The sequence below is a fragment of the Parasteatoda tepidariorum genome, unplaced genomic scaffold (genome assembly GCF_982258835.1).
Source record: "Parasteatoda tepidariorum strain Cologne lab strain unplaced genomic scaffold, Ptep-v5.0 scaffold_15, whole genome shotgun sequence".
Classification (NCBI taxonomy): domain Eukaryota; kingdom Metazoa; phylum Arthropoda; class Arachnida; order Araneae; family Theridiidae; genus Parasteatoda; species Parasteatoda tepidariorum.
This window is the reverse complement of record NW_028257374.1, coordinates 66,772-88,708: the sequence shown is the minus strand read 5'-3', so window position 1 is coordinate 88,708 and position 21,937 is coordinate 66,772. Positions and strand designations below refer to the sequence as shown.

The 21,937-nt window shown below is 27.3% G+C and overlaps 1 long non-coding RNA gene across 3 annotated transcripts in view; it reads right to left on the bottom strand.

The window, feature by feature from the left end:
• The window catches only part of LOC147800837 (uncharacterized), a 118,974-nt gene that overhangs the window by 45,392 nt on the left and 51,645 nt on the right, over positions 1–21,937 (bottom strand). For all 3 annotated transcript variants that reach the window (XR_015431076.1, XR_015431077.1, XR_015431078.1), the window contains 2 exons: positions 21,035–21,208; positions 10,651–10,733 (listed from right to left, as the gene is read on the bottom strand). This is a non-coding gene — a long non-coding RNA (uncharacterized LOC147800837). The remainder of the gene's footprint in view (positions 1–10,650; positions 10,734–21,034; positions 21,209–21,937) is intronic.

Genomic DNA, 21,937 nt, shown 5'->3' with positions numbered 1-21,937 from the left:
CTGTTGTATGAGTGTACAGTTGCAGTACTTAATCATTTTTGTCACCTTATGTATGGAGCGAGATAAGGAATAGAAAGGTGTTTACTAGTAACATGTATCAGTGAGTAGAAGGAAGATTTAGTACTGTCATCTTACTACATACAGACATTTCGGCGCACTGTAATTTCAGTACCATTTACTCTGATAACGAGGATTTTTATGAATAAGTTTTTGAACTTGACTAGAATGAATAAAATGAAGATATCATGCAGCTAACATTAGAAATTGAATGAATGGAAAAACTACTCATTCATAACTATATATCACAGTAACGTACAATTTTTGAAACCCTGGGAAACTTTAACAATGTGTAGAAAACGATAGAGAAACGTTCTGGAATAGGTTTCTTAGTATAGAGTATTCAGGACAAGTAATAGTAAAAAAGTTTTACAAAAATCTCAAATAAATTATTGCGCATTATTTTTTATAAGAAAATAAAGGGATGTGTTAAGAAATGTAAATTAAGCTTATTTAACTTTCAACTCTAATTGCTCCCTAAGCTTTGGGATTTATAATATATAGTCAATCTGATGTCCCTCCCTGATTTACAAAAATATAAGAGAAAATAAGGGAGCTAAATGTTAAAAGTAAAGTCTCTACTAATTATGTGTTGATAGTAAATTTATAAAAATATACCATCAACTTCTGATGATTGTAACAAACTCTAATAAAATAACTCAATTAAGGTAAAGTGGACTTAAATTACACAAATTAATGTGCTGGAGTAAATATAAAAGTATTATTGAATAGTTATAATGAACGAGATATAGTTTCATGAAATATGTAAAGTTAATAATTAAAAGAGTTAAAGTCTAAACAGCTGAAGAAACAAAAACTAAATATTTAGTAATTTTTATTTTGCTACTAAGTGTTCATACGAACTTTCATCATATCTAGAAATTAAATAGATAATTTCAAAGTGAGAATAAGTCACATATTTTACTAAATCGAGTTAGCATTGGCTTTGCTATGTTTTTAGGTATAAATTTAGATTTGTACAGAAAGGAAATGAATTGCATAACAACTATACTCTTTATTCATCTGTCATAACATTTATTTAATGTAGAAAAAACGAGAGCCGTGAATTGATATCATTATTTTAAACTTTTATTAAATGAATTTTAGTTGAATGGACTTAATAATTAAAATAGATATTTTATTTTCGTTTTACTACAATTTTTATAACTTCTAAATAAACCTTTGCATTGTTGAAAAAATAAAAACTGAAATTTTATTACCATATTTACTTTATCTCTAGAATAAATACTTATTATTTCATTCTAAAAAAAAAAAAAAAGTTAGAAAAAAAATACCCATGCCATTTTTTAAATAACCGATTTAATGCAAATGAATTATTAAAAAAGGTTTGTTTGAAATATTTCGCACAACTTCAAAGAATATTTCTGTCTTTATACTATTAATGGGAAAGTTGATTACTCCAAATTAATTAAACACTTGCACTTCTACATAATATGCCGGATTATTTTTAGATACATCTTGATGTATTCTATATAAAATATTCTACGTTATCGACAAAAAATACTGTAATAAAAAGGACAATGATATGATAAAGAGAAAAATATTGATAAAAACAAATTTTAAAACGCAACGCTAGATTTTACTTTTTTCTTTTTCTTTTTTTTTCCGCAAGAGATTCCATGCTCACTCACAGATCATATGAAATATTTTCAAACAGGCTGCAAAAGTATTTATTTCATGTTCAAAATGACCTCAGCAAAGTGAATAGTGCGGACAGTCTATAATTACAACACCTCAAGAAGTAAACCACCCCACCTGTCAAGTAAATAATAGGAGAAAAATGGCCCTTCAAACCACCGTTTCCCATTGTAAGGGGGGAGGAATTATCTCTTACCGTTTGGCAAGGGGTTTTAGAACAGGCAAGTGGCTATTTCAGGAACCGCAGTTTCTAGATATTGCAACCATTTGGAAGAGGTCAAAATTAAAATATCAAAACCGTCAGTGGGTTAAACCATCAAAAACTCGTCAAAAATGTCAAAAACTGAAGTTTGCCAAGAAAATATATAAACTTCAAAACTACCAACAGTTGCCATGCATTATATTGAAAATTAATTATACTATAGGTAATCAGCAGGTTTTAAAATATTTTTTAATTAAAATTAAGGTAAAATAACAGATATAAAATCTCAGAAATTGATATTCAAATGCATGTGCAGAAAAATTTTGCAAAATTTCTTTAAATATTTATATTTTGAAAAAAAAAATTTTTTTTTGATACTTAAGAAAATTAAAAGTTTATTACTATGCATTTTTGACATATAAGGAACATATAACTAATATTTATAAGGAACTTACAAGTTATGTTGTATAAATACAAACTTGATACAAGTGTATGAAAAATTTTTTTAATGTTATACCGAATATCTTTATTATCCAGTATGTTAATTTGAATTTAAAAGTAGTTATATTTGGGAATAATGATAAATATATTTCATATTGTTTATTATATTTATTTATAATTATTACACTTATTATTTTAAAACAATTTTTACCTCTTAATTTTTCCCCCACTTGTATTAAGAATACAAATAATGCATATCTTGAAAGCAAGAAGTAATTATTCAACAGCTGAATATTTAGATATTCAACAAAACTATATAGTATTCAGTAAAATGAAATTCACAAGTATTTGGATAAACTAAATTTCCAGCATAGTAAATGAATAGGCTGAATATACTGTAAATCGACACTAACTACTCTGTGTATTTAACAGAAAGCACTTAAATTTGTATTGTCTTTTGTTAAAAAGATTATTAAGAAGATTTAAAAGAATATTAAAAAGATTTTTCTTTAAAAGATGTCTAATGTACAAAACTGGTAATGTTTATCTTTAAAAATGTCAAATTTTTAGTATAATCTATACTATACACTAAATTTGGTTATAAGTAAATTTCTTAATAATATCACTGCAGATTTTCAATAACACATGAAAATGAATACATAATATTACAAAAGATGTGAGCTTTCAAAAGTACAAGATTTTGGTTACTATTCAAAATATAAGTGTTTTCTTCAAAATTTTAAATTTATTTTTTCTAGAACATATTTAGAAACGCTATCCTTTATAAAAAATATATAAATTTTATGTATTAATTAAATTTCACATATGAATATAGGTTTTTGACATTTTCGACATTTTTGACAGTGAGGTTTTTGACGTGACGGTTTAAACCATTGTTTAAACCGTCCAAAACTGTCACATGTCAAAAACCTGCCAACCCTGATTTTGAGTGAAAATTCAATATTCTGTTTTCGAAAATTCTAACATTTACTTCATCTTACAATTTATGCTGTAATCAACAAATATTTAATGTAATATTTTAATTTTTAATCCTCCGTATACACCCCTTGGAGGGAGTCTGGGTTCTACTTATCTTTCTAAAATTCCAAATAAAACATTAGTTAACACCTGTTACTGCTTTTTTAAACGGTAGGTTTATAGAAAATTTGTAAAACCAATTTCTGCCATGACTACATTTTAGCTAGTGAGCTGACGAACAGGGTTGCCGGATTTAAGCCAAGATAATACAAAGCTGGTGCGTTTTTTTTGTTCAAACCACTAAAATAAGATCGACTAAAATAAATAAAACACACCCTTTTACGAAAACAAAATATTTTTCAAAAAACCAGATGACGTAAAAGAAGCTTGATAGTTTTAATTAAATGATACAGTGCTCAAAAAAATATATCACCCTCAATAACTTTCCTTCTAACGATCATATTTTCTCGCACTAAGTGTCAATCATAATGGTTCTTGGGGGGTGAGCTCAAATATGCTAATTATTTAATGACAACTATTAAGTTACGAAATCAGAAACGTAACTTTCTCTGAATTAATATATATATTTTTTTTACGTATTTGGATTCTTAACCTTCAAAATACAGGGGGTAGCCGCAATCTGAAAAATATGGTCCCCATAGTTTGGTCAGGAGAGCGATCCTAAGTTCGGACTCCCTAATGTTAATTTCACTTTTTGCGTTTTTAGTCATATTTTAAAAATTAATTAATCATTTCAAAAAAACAAAAATGCACCCACTCATAAAAGATACTCAAAGATAGTTTCATGAGTTACTCAAAGATAGTTTCATAAAAAAATAATTTTTAACAATTACTTATTATTTTTTATTATTTAATTGAGGATAAAAAAATTTGAATTATGAGGTATAATTTTTATAACATTTTAAGCTTCGTATTTCTCTAAAAAATCGGAAGTTTCAACCGTTTTTAGAAGAAGCGGAGAAAAATTAAAATTGTTTTTAAAAAAATAATTTGTCGAAGATGAAGAAATATTTAAATAGGGATGATTAATATTTAAAAGTAGATAATTTACGAGAAATTTAACTTACGCGCGTAGAGTAAAACTTCATATTTTTTTCGTTAATAACCGATTGCTAATCCTTTTTTTTTAAATTATAAAATACGATGTTTCATTTTTAATCGTCTAAAAACTTATTCGTAATTTAATAAAGAGATTTGAATAAAACATTTTATTAAATAAGAATAGTATATTAAGGAATGCTGAGTTTTATAAGAGCATGTTTCTTATAGAATGTGATTATTCATCAGCTTTTTAATTTTAGTTTTTTAGTTGTTTTTTTCAATAACTGATACAATTTCAATAATATATATACGTATGCATTGATTTGGAATAATATATTTATCAATTTCTTCAGTATATATTTTAGAATTATTAATACGAATACGTAGTCAACATATTTAAGCATCGTAAAACTTCTCAACATCTTATATATTGCCTTAATCTTACATTTTTTTTAATTACCTGTCCGCGCGTGTTTTGCAGAACTATTTATCAATTATTTAATTGAACTTTAACATTTCTCAAAATCTTTTTCTTTACGCTACCACGTATATTATTTTCTTATTAAACTAATAATTTTTGTATTTTTTTTTCAATTTAGGTTTTCTTTAAAATAAAATTATTTTTTAAATTATTGTCAAGTTTTTATTAAAAGAAAACTTATTGTCAGTTATCTAAGAATTAAATCTTGTTAAGAAATTAAAAATATTCTGCTGATCAAAAATTCTATACTAAACACTGACTATTTACTACTGACTATTTACTGAGCATACTATTAGGGACATCAGAAGGTAATGTCGTTTCGGTGCATTTGATATCTGTTATCAAGATTTTGTTTTGAATCAATGATGTATTCACCCTCGTTAGCAACAACAATTTCAATGCCGGAACGAAAATGAATCGAAATGGATGAAGAAAAAAAATAAATTGGTTTTTAAATTCCATTCGTTAGTCTTAAGACTAACGAATATTTAATGCACCAAAACGACATTACTCTCTGATCTTCCTAATAATTTTTCAAAAAATGAAAATAAATTATTGTTTTTTTGAGAAATGAAAAGTAAATGCATATGTAACAGATTGCTTTGTTTTTTAAATGAATGAACATTATGTACGTACAATTTTACTTTGATGTCCAAACTTATTCTTGCCCACAAACTTTAAGAAAGTATCCTCTTAAAAAGGTTAATGTTGATAAAACTTGCTTAAAGTTAAAAACTCTCCTTTAAAAAAAAAAAAAACATTTTTATATTTGTCCGGAAAATGCTCGATATGCCTTACTTTGAGAAAAAGCAAACACTAAAAATAGAAAATTGTAAAAAGATTCCAAAACCATGCTTCATTTTTAAAATATAATTATAAAAAATTGTTGTTTTTCTAACTTTATTTTTTTATTAATTTTCTTAGCCCTTTACTGTCGTATTAAGTTTATACATGGGTGTCATGCTGGTCGGAATTACTTCCCGTTGAACAAACAGTAATACATAATATACAAGATTATGAAGGAAAAATAAAATTTATTAATTCTTTTTGTAAACTTTAGATATATGTGACTCAATAATATGTTTTAATTTTGAGTATAAATTATATTTTATAGTTCTCCATCGTGTGATATCTTTCAAAGCAGTCTCCAATATGAAGCCCTGGTTTTCGAGAACATGTGTCGCAAAAATAATAAGCTTGGCCTTTAATTTTTCTGTTTAGACATTCAGAACAATCTTTACTCTTTACATCTTCACAGTGTCGTATTATATGTAGTTGGCCATTAAGCTGTGGCTAACATCTTTGCTGGGGTGGCTGAGAGCAGATATACGTCTGGAACGATAAAAAAGTGTTGGTGGCTGAGAGTAGACATACGACAGCAAAGGGTTAATACTAAAATAAGATATATCAAGAGATGTTTAGATAACAAACTATTTTATAGCTGTAATTCAGCAAATAGTTTTAATATACTTTTTTTAGAAATCATAAATAGAAATTGCTCTTTTATTTCATTGTAAAAAGACAAGAATGTTAATGTTTCATTTATGCTCAATCGAAACGTGACAATTAACCCCAGAATTTAAATCTATTTGGACATAACATTTAATAGCCTGAAACAGAAATAATTAAAATTATTAGATTGGAAACTAAACTTGTTATGTTAAGGGCGGCAGGAAAGATGAGGAAAAGACATTTAGGTGAAAATCCGATCATTAGAACGAAAATTATTCAGAGTCATACCTTTTTTTTCCTTTTTTTTGGCGAACTGTACATTACATGGTATGATTTGATATGATAATTTGAAAATCGGATAGTTTATTGGAGAAACAGATGTTAACTTTAGAAGTGTTAAGAACAATAATTTTAAACTACTTGAAATTATAATGATCAATTTCTCAAATTTTACAACCAAATGTATTTTAATTAGTACTTTTAACAAATCCAAGATTTTTATAGAAAACTCCTGATAAAAAGATTCAGCACAATTTATGAAAAATACTTGCTTAAGCAGGAGCAATGTAAAGCACAACTAGTACGAATTAAAACATGACTGTAATATATTTAGAATGATTTAGCTGATTTTAATTGTTGATTTTGATTGATGATTTAATGATTTGATATTTAGAATGATTAGGCTGATTTTAAAGTAAATGGGATGAATTGCAACAACAAAAAAAGGATTACTATACATTACTAACATTTTAACTATTTGTGTAATAAGTACCATTAAAAAAAGTAAATAACTTTAACTAGGAAGAAATTTCTTTCAGAAAAAATTAAAAAATATCCGTATTATTAAAGTTTATTCGCACAGTAAAAATTTTAAGAAGTGCAATCTTATTAATAATCTATTTTGATATTGGGAAAGATTGCGGCACCCCCCTATATTTTGAGGGTCAGAAATTAAAATCTGTTAAAAAAAAGTTATGTTTATTCAGAGAAAGAACGTTTTTGTTTATGATTTCGTAACTTAAAATATCGTCCACACAAATTACTACGTTTGAAGTCTCCTCTCGGAAACATTTAGTTTGAGTCCTAGAACGAGAAAATCCGATCATTGGACAAAAAGTTATGCACAGTGGTTTGATTTTTTTTGCACACTGTACTTGATGTATATAAATTCATAAAAATTTAAATTATTCACTTATTTCTAAAAACGAAGTTTTACTTCAAAAAAATAAAATTTGAACTTCTGCAATTTGAAGACATGAAAATATCTTTTAAATCATTGTATCAAACAACTTGTAGTAGATAAGATACTGATTGTTTCTGTCACGTCTGTTGTATCATTTTAACAGGAATTATTGTGAGCAGCAGCAGTAGACGTCTGATGCATTATTACATCATAAAAATTACTATTAATTGAAAACTATAAATAATCAATAAATTCAATTTGAATACAATAGGCAATATGTCTATACACAATGGACAAAAAAGTTGTGAGCCCAACTCAAAAATCCTGAAAATTTCTTGAGTAAAATCATTAATGCTGCTTTTCAAAAAAAATATTGGTTTTATAAATTTAAATCACTGATATTTTCAGAACATGAAATTCTAAATAAATAATATGCAGCATAATTTAAATTAATAATTATGAATAGGTTTATTTTTATCACTAATCACATTTATTATTCTACCAGAAAAAATATTTACAAATGAAAGAGATGCCAAGTATAAATTCCAATTCTAATATTTCTAAATAAAATTGTATACAAGAATTTTTATACATATATGTGATTGATTTCTCTAAACTTTTGGACCTTGGATTTCGGGATCGCGGTTAGAGAAAAATCTGGAAATCCGGATTTTTTTCCGGAGCACAATCTTCTCTGCAGTAAGTTAAAAAATTAAAAAAAGTCAATAAAAGCTATTTAAATAAAAGACTGTTTCCTTAATAAAATCCACCTGGCTTGGAGTTTTTTTAGAATACACAGACAAATGCTACACTGCTAACAAATGCTAACTATGGACCAACAGTTTGAAGACACCATTTCTGGTGGGATAAAGGTTTACTACTATAGGCTAACAGTTGAAGACAAAATTCAAACTGTTATTTCAAGGACAAAAAGTTTTATAGTTCTCTCTTGTTGCGCCATATTATTTTGCGGGTAGAATAAAAAAATTTTGGCAGTTTAATATGTACTAATAATTTCCAGCAACGAGCTGTTTGAAAGTAAAAATGAATTATTTTGTAAGCCAAAATATAGTTAAAAATTTATTTAATCCAAAACTGTTTTTAACAAATGAATATTTTATTTGGATTAACAATGTCGTAAACTTGGCTTAAATTTGAAGGCGAAATTTAAATGTCTGTTCTTTTTCGTCGAAAACTAACTATAATTTATTTTGAAGATTATTATGCCTTTTTTTGTGGAGAAATTACGAAACATTTATTGGATGTCAATTTTCTGATTTCGATATTAAATTCAAACATTTAGTTTTCTTTTGTTGTCAAAAATCAGCGAAAAACTGTTGGCATTTTTTAGCGGTCAAGCAAACGAAACTTTTTGGAGATCAAATTTAAGTTACCAATTTTCTATAATTTTTATTGCTGTTTAATAAATTTTATAAATTGCCAGAAAATTGTAATTATAAAGGGTCACTAAAGGAACTGTCAGAAACGGTCGCAACGCCATTTTCTTAATGATGTTATTTCCTATAACCATTTGGGCAAAAAAGCATCTCTTAAATTAATAAAAATGAAAAGTATTTGTGTGCATCAAAATTCAAGTTCATAGGAGAAATAGTTTTTAAAAAAAGTATGTAACCTGTGTTTGGAAATTGCAGTTTTGAGAAAGAGAAAAAAAAAGTCAGCAAAAGGGACAAGTAGCAACATTAATAAGTTACACTAAGAGTTTTTTTCTTCAAAAAACAAGCAAACATAAATAGTATTACTCTAACTAGAATAAAAACTTAAAATCTATATATATATTTCTCTTACACGGCACCAAAAAAAAGCCTCATTGCAACTCCCCGAATGGCAACGTTAGAAAATCGACCAATGATTGCTAATAAAAATGTCACATGGCAAATGTCACATGAGGTGGCTCAACATATAGCGCTTTTAAAAACGGAAACAATAACCAGAGTTAGCATTATCAGGTTGTTCAGTTCAGATTCATGCCCTTATAACATGATAATATTTAATTTAAACTCAATTAGGAATTAATTAGGCTGGCCTTCTCCATGACTATAAATAAGTCACAAGGTCAGACTTTTGAGAAAATCAGTTTAGTATTGACTAAACAAGTTTTTAGTTACGGACAACTTTATGTTGGCCTGTCAAGAGTTAAGTCATTTGACAGCCTTTCAGTAATTGCTCCAAGATGCCAAATCTATAATTGCGTTTTCAAAGAAATTCTAAATGCTTAGTGTTAATTTCTTAGAGCTTTGCAGAAAAAAATGTTTTTTGGAAAAAATTTAATTGAAACTTCTATTGGCAGTAAGCAAGGGAAACTGTCAAAATCAAAACTCCCCGATTAGAAATGCAGCATGGCGACCTCTACGTGGTATTTCTCGGGTAATGCTAGCAGCCATGCATTTTAATTTACTGTATGTAAAACATCCTTATTTTGTTCTAAAATGTTATGTACTTTATCACAAATGTTAATTAATATAGAAATTGATTTCAATAATGCTGATCACCAAAAAATATTTCATTTGGCGATAAAACAAATTTTTGTGTTCTTGAAAATGAAAGACTTTTTGAGGGTTATTATCTCACAAGGAAAAGTTAGGGTTTAAAGTTTATATTTTTAAATAATAAAATTTTTTTCTAAAACTTTCAGAATTTCTAGCATTAACTAATTTATTATACACATTTAGTTGAATTTAGGTGAGCAACTGCAATATTTGATAACTTATTTTGCTAATATGTTTCTCATTTAGCTAATGTTTTGATTTTTTCACCATGTATAATCTAAATAGCTAATATACTTTTTTAAAAGCCAATAAGAACATTGATAGAATTCTTCTACATAAGTACAATACTATGTCTTTGATGATAAAATACTATGTCTTTGATGATAATATACTATGTCTTTGTGCTAGAACATTGTGTTCATTGGCGAGCGAGCGCAGCGAGCCATGGTTCACGGCGTGAACTACATAGGATTGCGTAGCAATTCTCGGGGGTTGGCGAGCGTTAGCGAGCAGGGGGCGGAACCTCTTAGTATTTTTTATTCCTTATTGAGAAGTGAAAATTGAACTAAATATTTGGTCGGCACTGGGAGATCTTAAAATGAATGGAACATGAGAATGAAATTCGTACCTGAATTATGGTGTATCACATTATACACCTGAATCAACGTCATCAGGACTCAACTCTATCAGGAAAGAAGGCCACATCTTGTTCTGTAAAAATTACAAAGAAAATTATAAGAGAATAAACGTGGTAATCGACATTTCAAATAATAAATTACAATAAAAATTTATTCAAAAAATAGTGACACTTATATTTTACAAAACGAATGTGTGCAAGGTGCAAAAGATTACGAGAACAGGGAGGAATGAGACAATAACTTATAGTTTGTCTATTTAAAAAATCACCTTAGGACTAAGTTTAAAGCCGTCTACTGCTATGGAAACCAGAAAAATAGCAGAAAAAGTTTATCACAAGAGGGTGCTTTTCTCCCCTGATTCCCTTTCTCTCACCAAACCTATCTTAAATATTGACCCAACACTCCAACTTGAAATAGTTCGTCACCGTCTCTGCTCCAGACGAATGGCGAGGGGAGTTCTTTCAATAGAACGACTGTAAAAGAGATGGTTTAAGTAAGTATTTCACGTGTTTTGAAAAAGCGGACTGTGATTGCCTTGCTTAATTATTTTTTTTTTTAAATTTCACGATAGGCTAATCATTTAAAATAAATTATCATTAAACATAAGCATAGCTTATCGGTTTATCTTTCACTTACGCTGCATGCATGTGGTTGGTTGTCGGATTTTTTTCAAATTTCAGACCTAAAATAAGCATTTTTTTTATTGCTGAAAATTAATATCCTAACTTCACAAATGCAAAACATTTGTTCTCAAGCAGTTTTTAACATGACGTATTGTTGGCGTCCCAACAACTGATCTCCAGTTTTCCCTGTTTTATCTTTATAAAAAATTCAATGTGATAACATATTTATTAACTCTATTGCTTTAAAGTGTGTATGATCTTCAAGAAATAGTTATTAAACTTAGGTAAAAAATATTTTTGTAAATACTTTTTTCAGAACTATCATCTTCGGATAGAGAGATAATAAATTCACTGTCATTGGATTCACTCTCCGAATACATCATAACTATTTTGACATGCAACGGTAACATTAATGAAAGCTAAATTGCAGAAAGTACAAATTGATTTTGATTTCAATTCAAGGCGGAAAATCTCAATGCGAAAATTGTGACGAAAGTGGGACTAGTTGCGCCATCTCTTAGCAATATTCAGAAATACAAAAGTAATCACAGGATTTAAAGAATCGAGTAGGTAGCGACGAATTCAATTTCAATGATGTAATTTTTTTTTCTTCCTCACATGGCATGAGAAGTCTACCATACGGCCACAAAAAGGCCGAGATGCGATACCAACAGAGAAAGGGTTAAAGGTAGGCATGCAAAAACAAGCTGGCATACAGGTTTGTGTGGATTTTCTTTTGCAGTAAGATAGATTTTCAGATGCCAAATGCCGATTTTTTTAATATAGTTCGCCTATTGGCCGGGATAGCCTGGTCGGTAGGGCGCTGGGCCCAAGTCCAAGAGGTCGTGGGTTCGATCCTCGCCGGCCGAAGACTGCCCGTGTAGTAAATGGTGACTGATGCACGTTAAATCTGTCGAGTCTCAAAGTCCTCCATGTTCCCATAACAAATCAATACCTGTGGGGGTACTGATCCAGGAGTTTCCTTGTCTTCTGGATTGGTTCAAAATTACAAGGCTACGGAGTTGAACGTAAGTAGTCGTAAACCCATGAAATTGGGTCGGCTGTTCAACGACGGTTATAAAATATATGTTCTCTTACTTATAGTTCAAAAATTCGGTTAAAAATTCTTACAAATGTTATTTACTTCTGAAGGTAAACTGATGAAAAATTGAGCAAAATAAAAATTTTCTTCGATGAGCTAATATACCGTGAAATAGTTTTAAATTTTCCTTCAAATCAAAATTCTGAATTATCATAATTTATCAGAAGTTGGATACAAGATGTTTTGGCCGCAACAATTTTTTTGCTTTTGAGATAAAAATATTTGGCAAACTGATTCTCCAGTAATGGTCTATTTTTGACTAAAAATATAAGCACGTGGTTGTTTGCTTAAAAATGAGTTAAAACTTTTTTTCCCCACCATATCTAGCGAAACTTTTTGTTGTTCTAACATAAGGAGGTTAATTAATAAGGCTGGTACACAGTCCTGTACTTGATCCTTTTGGTTCGTATCAGTTGAAAGCAGCGGCCAGAAATCTTATTTTTAAGGGCAAAATTATAAGGCGGTTAAATAAAATTTTCTTTTCAGATCATAAATCGGTTGAAACTTGTTCAGACAGAACTATTTTGAGGCGTTGGCAGTAGTCTGAAAAACTGCATTGCTATTGTAGTTAACTACATACAACTATGACTACTGTATTACAAATGTAATTAACTACAATTACTTTTTTAAATGCAGTGACTACGAACTATTTTTGAAATATAGTCACTATTTCACGACGTTTACGAGACGAATTTTGTTGGAGAATTTCATTTACAACCATGTCCAAAATATTTTTGAATGAAAAAAAAATAGGCTTATTAAAAATGAGAAATAATTACGCAATGTTTTTTCATGTTTGCATGAGTCAGTTTGTTATTCTAAAGAGTTTTTCTCGAATTTTTTCTGTTAACAATTTAAACTTTTCATGACTTTATCGACGGCGCATATTTATTAAAAAAATGATAAATGAAAAAAAATTTCGAATACGTGCAATTTTGTGAAGCGTTTAATATTCTTATTTTAAAAATTAATTCAAAATTGCTTTTTTATTTCAATTGTAGTATATCAAAAATTAGTAAGAAAATATCTTTTCTTCCATTAAAATAAACGGTTCATCAATTTACAGTGCGAAAAAAAGAACCGAACTAATTTGAATAACTTTTTATCTGATGATTGGATCCTCACGTTCTAGTACTCAATCTTAATGGTTCGAGGGAGTAAATACTAATATGCTAATTAATTAATGCATAAAACATTTTAAGCTACGAAAGCAGACACATATCGTACTTTCTCTGAATAAACTTAAATTTTTTTCGGGGGATTCGGATTTCGGATCCACAAAATATAGGTGGTAGTCTCAATCGCAATCTGGGTAATATGGTTCCAATAGTTTTGTCAGGAGAGCTGTCCAAAGTTTGGACACTTAAATGTTATTTAGACTTTTTTGCATTATTTGCCATCACGCGAGGACTTTTTAAGCGAATTGAAAAGTTTTAAACGCAATTATAAAATTCGTTTATCAAAAGATAATACCATACAAAAAATAGCTTTTAGTAAGTATTTATTATTTTTAATTATTTTATTTCATAATAGACAAAAAAAATTTTTTAAATATATGCTTTCCAAACTTTTTACATCTTTTTAAAGAATTTAATTTTAAATAACCAATCGAAAAAATACCGAAAGACAGCGAAATCGTACGAATAGTTCCTGAGAATTCGAATAAATTTTAAAAATAAATTCCCCTCTCAAACCGTTTAGATCAGTGTTTCTTAACCTTTTTGGTATAATGGACCCCTTTTAAAATTTTTTAAGAAGTCACGGACGACCCCCCTGTGGAAAAAGTAATTGCAAAAAACATCAATTATTAGAAAGCATTTAATTTTATTATTTTAATAGCATACAAAATTTTTTAAATTAAAATTTTTAATGTTAAGGTTGCTGCTGCTTTTCCTTAATTAACAAATTGAATTGGGGGATAGATTTTGACAAAGCAACGCGCATATCATGTTCAACATTCAATCGATTTCGATGTTTTGTTTTTATTGTCATGAGTGTGGAAAATCCCGCTTTGCAAAGATACACCGTAGCAAACGGAATTATAGCTGCCATAGATCTCTTTACAAGCAATGGGTAGGCCTCCAAACGTTTTAAAAATTTGGAGTAGTTAGCGGACCCCCAAAATATGACTCATGGACCCCTTAGGGGTTCATGAACCACAGGTTAAGAAACCCTGCTCTATGTAGTTATTAAATTGTTATTTATATTATACAGTTATTAATTGGTGAATAACATCCCTGTATTTTATTCAAATTCTTGTTTTAATATTTTATAAGCAGTACAGACAAGTAAATTGCAATCTATTTTGGGATATCTTTGTATGTGTTTTACTCTAATCATCTCTTTTTATAGAATCTCATTTTATTTTTTAAGAAAAATTATATTGTAGTAGATTGAAATGCGATTCTAGTAACTATTTTGATTTTGTTTATTCTCTGAATTCAACTTGTATTTACATATAACTTTGTATTTACATATTTTTGTTAACAGTTTTTCAATTGTGTTATGTTTCCCGTTAGTTTTTATTTTTAATCTTATTCTGATTTATTATAGTAGACTAGTCAATTACTAGTCATGAAAAAGTCATTGAAGTAATATGTGTTATAATTAGGGTTGCAAGTTTGTCAGGGAATGAATTTTCATGCTCATTTCCATGATTTATTATTCTTAAATCCAGAAATTTTTTGAAGTGCTGTGATTTTTGCAAAAATTGTTTAAACAGAGAAGTTTTTTCACCTCATTCTAATTCAACAACACTAATTCTAACAACTATTACTACTTCTCTGCAGCTTTAAAATTGATAATTTTTTATTGATAAAATGTTTAGGAAAATAGATCAATAGCAATTTCACATGAAAATAGTTCAGAGATAGTCCAAATCTTATTAAGCTTACTATCTTTTCTGTTGCTTACTATCTTTTCAATTGTCAATTAATAAAAGCAACATGCCCTCCAAATAGTGCAATAAGCTCTTACTTTACCAAAAATGAATTGAAATGACAATTAACTGAGTGAGGAGGTAACACAGGCTATATGGCCAGGACTGTGAAATTTATAAAAAATTTCCACCAAAAAACGTATAGAAATGTTAGCAAACAAATATTTGAAGAAAGAAAAAACATAAAGAATAATTTTGCAATTTGCAATATTTATATGAATAAATTTAACGTTACATAAAACTAAATTAAATTAAATCGAACAATTTTTTCTGTTCTTTTACATGCTTATAATTGTATTCCTCGGAAATTTCTAAATTTTATGTGAAATTTGACGACAAACTTGCAACCCTAATTATAATCAATTTAAAAACACATATAATTCATTGTTAAATGATCAAAAGAAATTCTTGATCTTTAAGAATTCGTGAATCAATTTTTCAGCAAGCTGGTTTTTAGTATTTGTGTTTTGCATGTCATGTTGTTCTATTTGTTTATTACTTAATTAAAAGTTAAAAACTCATTATAAATTATTGACAAATATATTTCATTTATATGCATAATACAGTAGACCCTCAGTTATCCAACACCTCTTTCAACGCTTGTTAAACTATATTGCATTCTAGCTGATGTATTGTTTCTTTTTAGTCATTAAACTCATTAATTACTATCATGATCACAATTCTGAAAAACTCCTAGGAAATGACCAAAAAAAATTGAGAATGACTTATTTTTTAATGCTATTGTGTCATAGGATTATTTTATTTATGACAGAAAAAAAAATGCGGGTAAGACAGACATAGGATTATTCAAAGTTTCTAAATTTTAGAAGAGAGAAAATGCTATATTAACTATTGATTTTTTTAAATAATATTTCTACATTATTTTGCTATTTTACTCTAATATGATTTTACTCTCCTTATTTTTATTCTCTGCTGCCAACTCTCCTGTATTTTCTAGTAGTCTACTGGATTTTGGCCAGTTTCTCCTTGTCTACTGGTTTAAAAAAAATTCTCCTGGTTTTTGTACAATTCCCTAAAATTGAGTAAGTTTCCTAAAAGTAAGTTCCCTATTAAAATAGCATTTTTGCACTGATTGCTGCTTGCTTGAATATTTAAATATGTATTACTGATACATTATGAAGCGAGCCTCATTTATAATAATCAATTTAAAACTTTTTTCGTATTAAGAAGTACTGTTATTTTATTTATTCTGAACTCCCTTTTTCAATTAAAAGACTTTTAATTTTCTTTGAGGAACTAAATGCCTACTACTATTCAAAATTGTGTGTAAACATAATACATAGCATTTTAAGTTCATCTAATGTCAATCCTAGTTGGGCAATATTATAGTGTTTCTATTTTGATGACGTTAAAGATCCCTAAAATTCCCTATGTGTAAAATATTTAGTACATAATGCCATAATTATCATGAAATGTATGTTATTTCATAAAATCTACTGGATTTTTTCCTATCCATGTTGGCAGCTCTGTTAATCATGATTTATTTTTAAGAAAAACTTTTGTTAGACTCTCAATTTGTAGATAAAGTAAAAAAAAAAAAAAACTTTAAACAAGTATCTAAATAATTTAAATATTTGCTTTTTGTAAAAAATAGTTTCACATGCTTTTTTATTGTGTTTTCATTATTTGAATTGATAGGTATTTTTAAACTTTTTGTTTTTTTCCTACTCCCATGCCTGATAAGGGATTATATTATCATTGCTGATTGCTTTGAGTAATTTTACTCACACTTATAAAATTGACATAAAAAGGTCAAAAAAAGGATTTCAATTTTCCAACACACCCCTAGTCCCCTGGGTGTTGTATAATTCGGGTTCTACTCTATTATTTATCATTGCATTTTGAAGTGTCTTCCCATTGTATTTCAAAAGTTATTTTGTTTTTGCCAAAAATATGTGAAAATAATTTTATTTCCTGGTCGCTAAGTTTCAATAAAATAATGACTGTTCCTAATCTGATTCTAATTTATTAGGTTAATTTTGGAGTTGAATAATTTAAATAAAGTAAAAATTGTTTTAAAAATTATTCTATTAAAACGATCATGATAATCAGAGTTTATAACATACCTAATTTTGAAAATTTTCCAATTAAACTTTCTTTTTTTATATTAGATTAAAATGAATGAAAAAGTACTATTATATATTAATTCCAATTAAAATCTGATCAATTACTAGCCTTCATACAGTCGTAAGGCATTTTATTTAAATATTTACAATGAATGTGTGGCAAAAAATTGTGTACTTAATTTTTAAAGATAATGATAAAGAGTGTCAGTGTCTGTAGAAATTTGATAACTGTTGCTAAAAACTTGTTATGTGCTTTGCTCTTTTGCAAACATCTTTATCATGTGCTTAATTTTTAAAAAAATTTTTATAACAATTATTTTTGACAGTTACATAAAAAGTGCAGGTCTTAGTATTTATTTTTAATTGACAAAGTATATATTATTTTTATTTATTTAATTAATTTTGATGTCATTGCATTAATTAAACTAAATACAAACACTATTTTACCCATAAAACATTTTTTAAGGTTAATTATTTTATGTGTAAAATGTATTCAATGCATTTAACCAACTATGAGGTATTTTTGGAGATAAATTTTATTATATAAGGTACGCTTAATTTTTAATAATATTTACTGCCAAGGAAAAAGGTTTTTTTTTATTTTAAGTAAAAGTTATTTTATTTCAGTTGTGTGATCAGTTATTAAGATTGTGTGATCTTATGTTTTTTATTATTTTGCATATTTATTAATGCTTTTTATTTAAGTTGTGGCATACTTATGTTGTAATTTGTGTCTAAATAATTAGTAAAAAAAAAGAATTATGCTCAATTTTTCTAACATTTTAATTTAAATATACATTAATATTGAAGACAAAATATGATGGTCTCAAAATATTACTAGCATGTTTAAAGCTTTTTAAATCTTGTAGTTAATGCAACATATTTCTGAAAATAAGCTCATAAGCTTGATAAAGTTTATTTTGTACATTAAAGGTTAATTTTCAAAAAAATCATACCCAATTAGAAGTTTTTTTAACAGCTTTTATTTGCTTTTAATTAGTGTTTCATGCTAACATGTTTATTTGTACGTAGATTTCATGTTTGTAATGTTTTAACCAGTTATTTAAAAAAAATTATGAAGTTCTATAATTTTTGTTAATGTTAAACTTTAGTGTTGTTTTAGCAATACTTTACAAACAGGGATAAATCATAGTTGGTTATTGTAAATTGTTTCTATAAAGGTGCAGATGACTTACTTGACACAACAGAATTAAAGGAAAATTAAAATATTTTTTAAATAATCGATTTTATGTATAAATACACCTAGTGATCTTGTATTTTGTGTGAAGTGTAAAAAAGTTCTACTTTCGATATTATTTTTGAGTTTTATGAAAATTTCAAAAAATGTCTTTATTTCATTTGATTCCAAAAAAAAAACTTAAGCCTGTTAACTCTTTTATTAAAAACAATCATTCATTATATCATTTATTATTATAGTGATCATTTATATTATGTTATATAATAGTTATCATTTATATAAGAATTATCATTTAGAAAATAATATAATATGATAAATAATAATGATTACAATATAATGATTATTATTTAGTAATCTTTATTATTATTAATCATATTATTATTACAAAAGTAATATATTTCTCATAATATTTTTCAGTTTGTTTTAGTTTAACATTTTTGTTTATTTTCTCATACAACTCTTCAATTAAATTACTTATTAAAATGTTCAATATTGAATTTCTGAATGTTTAAAGGCACTGAAGCATAACACAAAGAATTTAATTTTACATGCCTGATTTTAGCAATGTACTGCCCATTATTAATATACACATTTTTGAGGAGTACGTTTAAATTAAATCTGACTTATTTGCAATTTCAGTCTTGTGTATTTTTGTTGTACTCATTTTTGTTGATTTGTTTTGTCATAAATTTTATTTTCCTGTGCTTTGCGTTTAAATATTTTTTTCTTTACAAATTTATTTCAACTTATGTAAATAAGGGAATGGGAAAAAAACTGAAGTGTTGCTATTTGATTGAAATATCTTTTTTAACTTATATATAAAATTTATTAAAGAATTGTATCCGGACATAATCTGAATTCATGAGAAATTTGTTCATTTAAATTAATGCTTTTTTCTTTTTCTTTCATTTAAAAAAAAAGTATGATTTTGCTTTATTTTATAAAGATAAGGTTCTTTATTGATCTCTTTTTTTATTGAATGTGCTTCTTTAATATATTACAGGATTCATGAAGTCTTGGTTAAAATCATGTTTCAAGTGACCTTTTTATTATGAAGTCTTTTTCAGAAAATAACTTTTTGCAAAATGTAGTTAAACTTGTCATTGATAAAAATTATTTATCTGCAGTCAATTTGTAATAACTTAAGTCTAGAATGACCAAGAAAAACAAATTCGTCTTTCAGAAGGTTTGGGCTTTCAAACATTGATTTTACATTTTTATTTATTTTTCTTCACAGAGAATTGATTCTTCAGAGGCAAAAAAAAAAAATTCTCCAAACAAGAAATTTTCATTTTTTGGTTTAAAATTACCCTTAATATTATCTTCTTTTTTTTAAGTTACTATGGCTTTTTCAAAATATTTTTGGAAAGTAAAGTTTATATATTGTTAAAAGTTTTTCGTTAATAATTTGAATTTATAAAATTCATGGATAAAATATAATAGCTTATGCTCTAAAAAATAATAAAAATTTGTTGAAATAGTTATAAATTATGAAACTAAATTTCAGTTGCATTTCATAAACTTAGGAAATCCTAAGTAATTATCAAATTGACTTATAAAGTTATTTATTATATTTAACATAACAGAAAATGTTACTGTTGATTTTTTTGCAGGGAACTTTAACTAAATATTGAATTGCGAATAAAATTTTTTTTTATTATTATATAATTTTATTTTATTATTTTTATAAGCATGTATTAAAATAAGTCCTTTTAAAGACGTCGCAATTCGATAGTTTACACAATGTCTTCCTTTAGTTGCGTGTTTTTCCACTCTCAAAATCCGTTAAAACATCAAATAATAAGAACTAGATCATTTTTTTCTGACGAAATATTACCATATATAGATAAAATGTAGTCTAGAATTCTAGAAAAGTCTAAGAATTTTATTTTTGAAATTTCATGAACTTGATGATAAAACAAGTTTGAAAAAAGGTTTAAAAAATCATTTGCTCTAAAGATTACGCCTTTACTGATCTCTAAAAAAAATTTTTTTAAATATGTTTTGCATATTGGTTTATAAATTATTTTACACGAGCAGTTTATTAACAATATTAGATGTAAAAGCTGAATTAATCATATTTCTTATTGAAAATGCATATTAACAAAATCCTTAAGGACTTATGCATTATCAAGACTTCATATATTTGACAGAGCAATCAGATTGTTAAATTAAATTATTGATACGAACAAAAGGTTCCATTTTAGTACAAGTTCCCCCCCCCCCTCGTCATTTCTATGGTGTTTCTAGTTTAAGAAGATATAAAATTTATGAAAAGTTCCATTTATCTCTTTTGAAGTTGTGTTGTAATATAGGTACTGTAGTTGATAATAAATTCTATTTCCTTTTAATGTAATAAAGTAAGAATTCGGTTCATTGTTCCTGTACAGAAAGGTGCAATAAAAGTTGTTATTGTAAATACTTGCCTCATTGTTTTTCTTTGCTAGTTGCAGCGCTCACTCTGCTCGGCTTCTGCTCAGGTGCGTCCTCTCAGAGAAATTCCATCCAGCAGATGATGTCATAGCAATAGATCCATCAAAGTGGGAATCAAGTGCAGACTCCGGAATTTGAAGTAATGTCCATCACCAAACATTTGGGAACTGAAAAAAGTGTGAGGAGCTTTGTTAATAATTTATATATATATAAATTATTAACAAAAATTGTAAAATTTAATGCATTTTGCATTACAAATTTCGTCAAATTCAATCTTTCTTTTTAACTCAAATTAAAGGTCTCGTGATTTATTTTTCCGGAATATAAACGGTTACAAATACTTGAAGTTAGAGATTTTTTTTACACGCCGGGAATTTTTCTATATGTATATTTGAGATTTAACAAGTCTACGAATTGAAATGTGATTATTTTAACACAATTCAACAAACTATTATATATACTTACATAGTAACTTATAGCGCCACTTTGTGGGCCCCCTATTAAACCTATAATTATTTCCTTTTGTAGGGTACGCTAGTACCCGGTAATATAATACGTGGTCCAATTTAAATATTAAGGGGAGATATAGGGCCATGTTGTAATACAAAATATTGGCTTGGAATTTCATCATTTTAACGCTATTTAACACACTTTTATATATATATATATATATATATATATATATATATATATACTTACGTAGTAACCTATAGGGCAACATTGTGTACCCCTAATAAGCCTATAATTATTTCCCCTGGTAGGGTACACTATTACCCGTAATTTTGAACCGAAGGGAACTCCTGTATCACGTATTTGGAGAAATTTACCTTCGTAGAGGTTTTTTTGATGCAACTAACCCTCATTGGTGCATCATGAAGAAGAAAAGTTCCCACGGT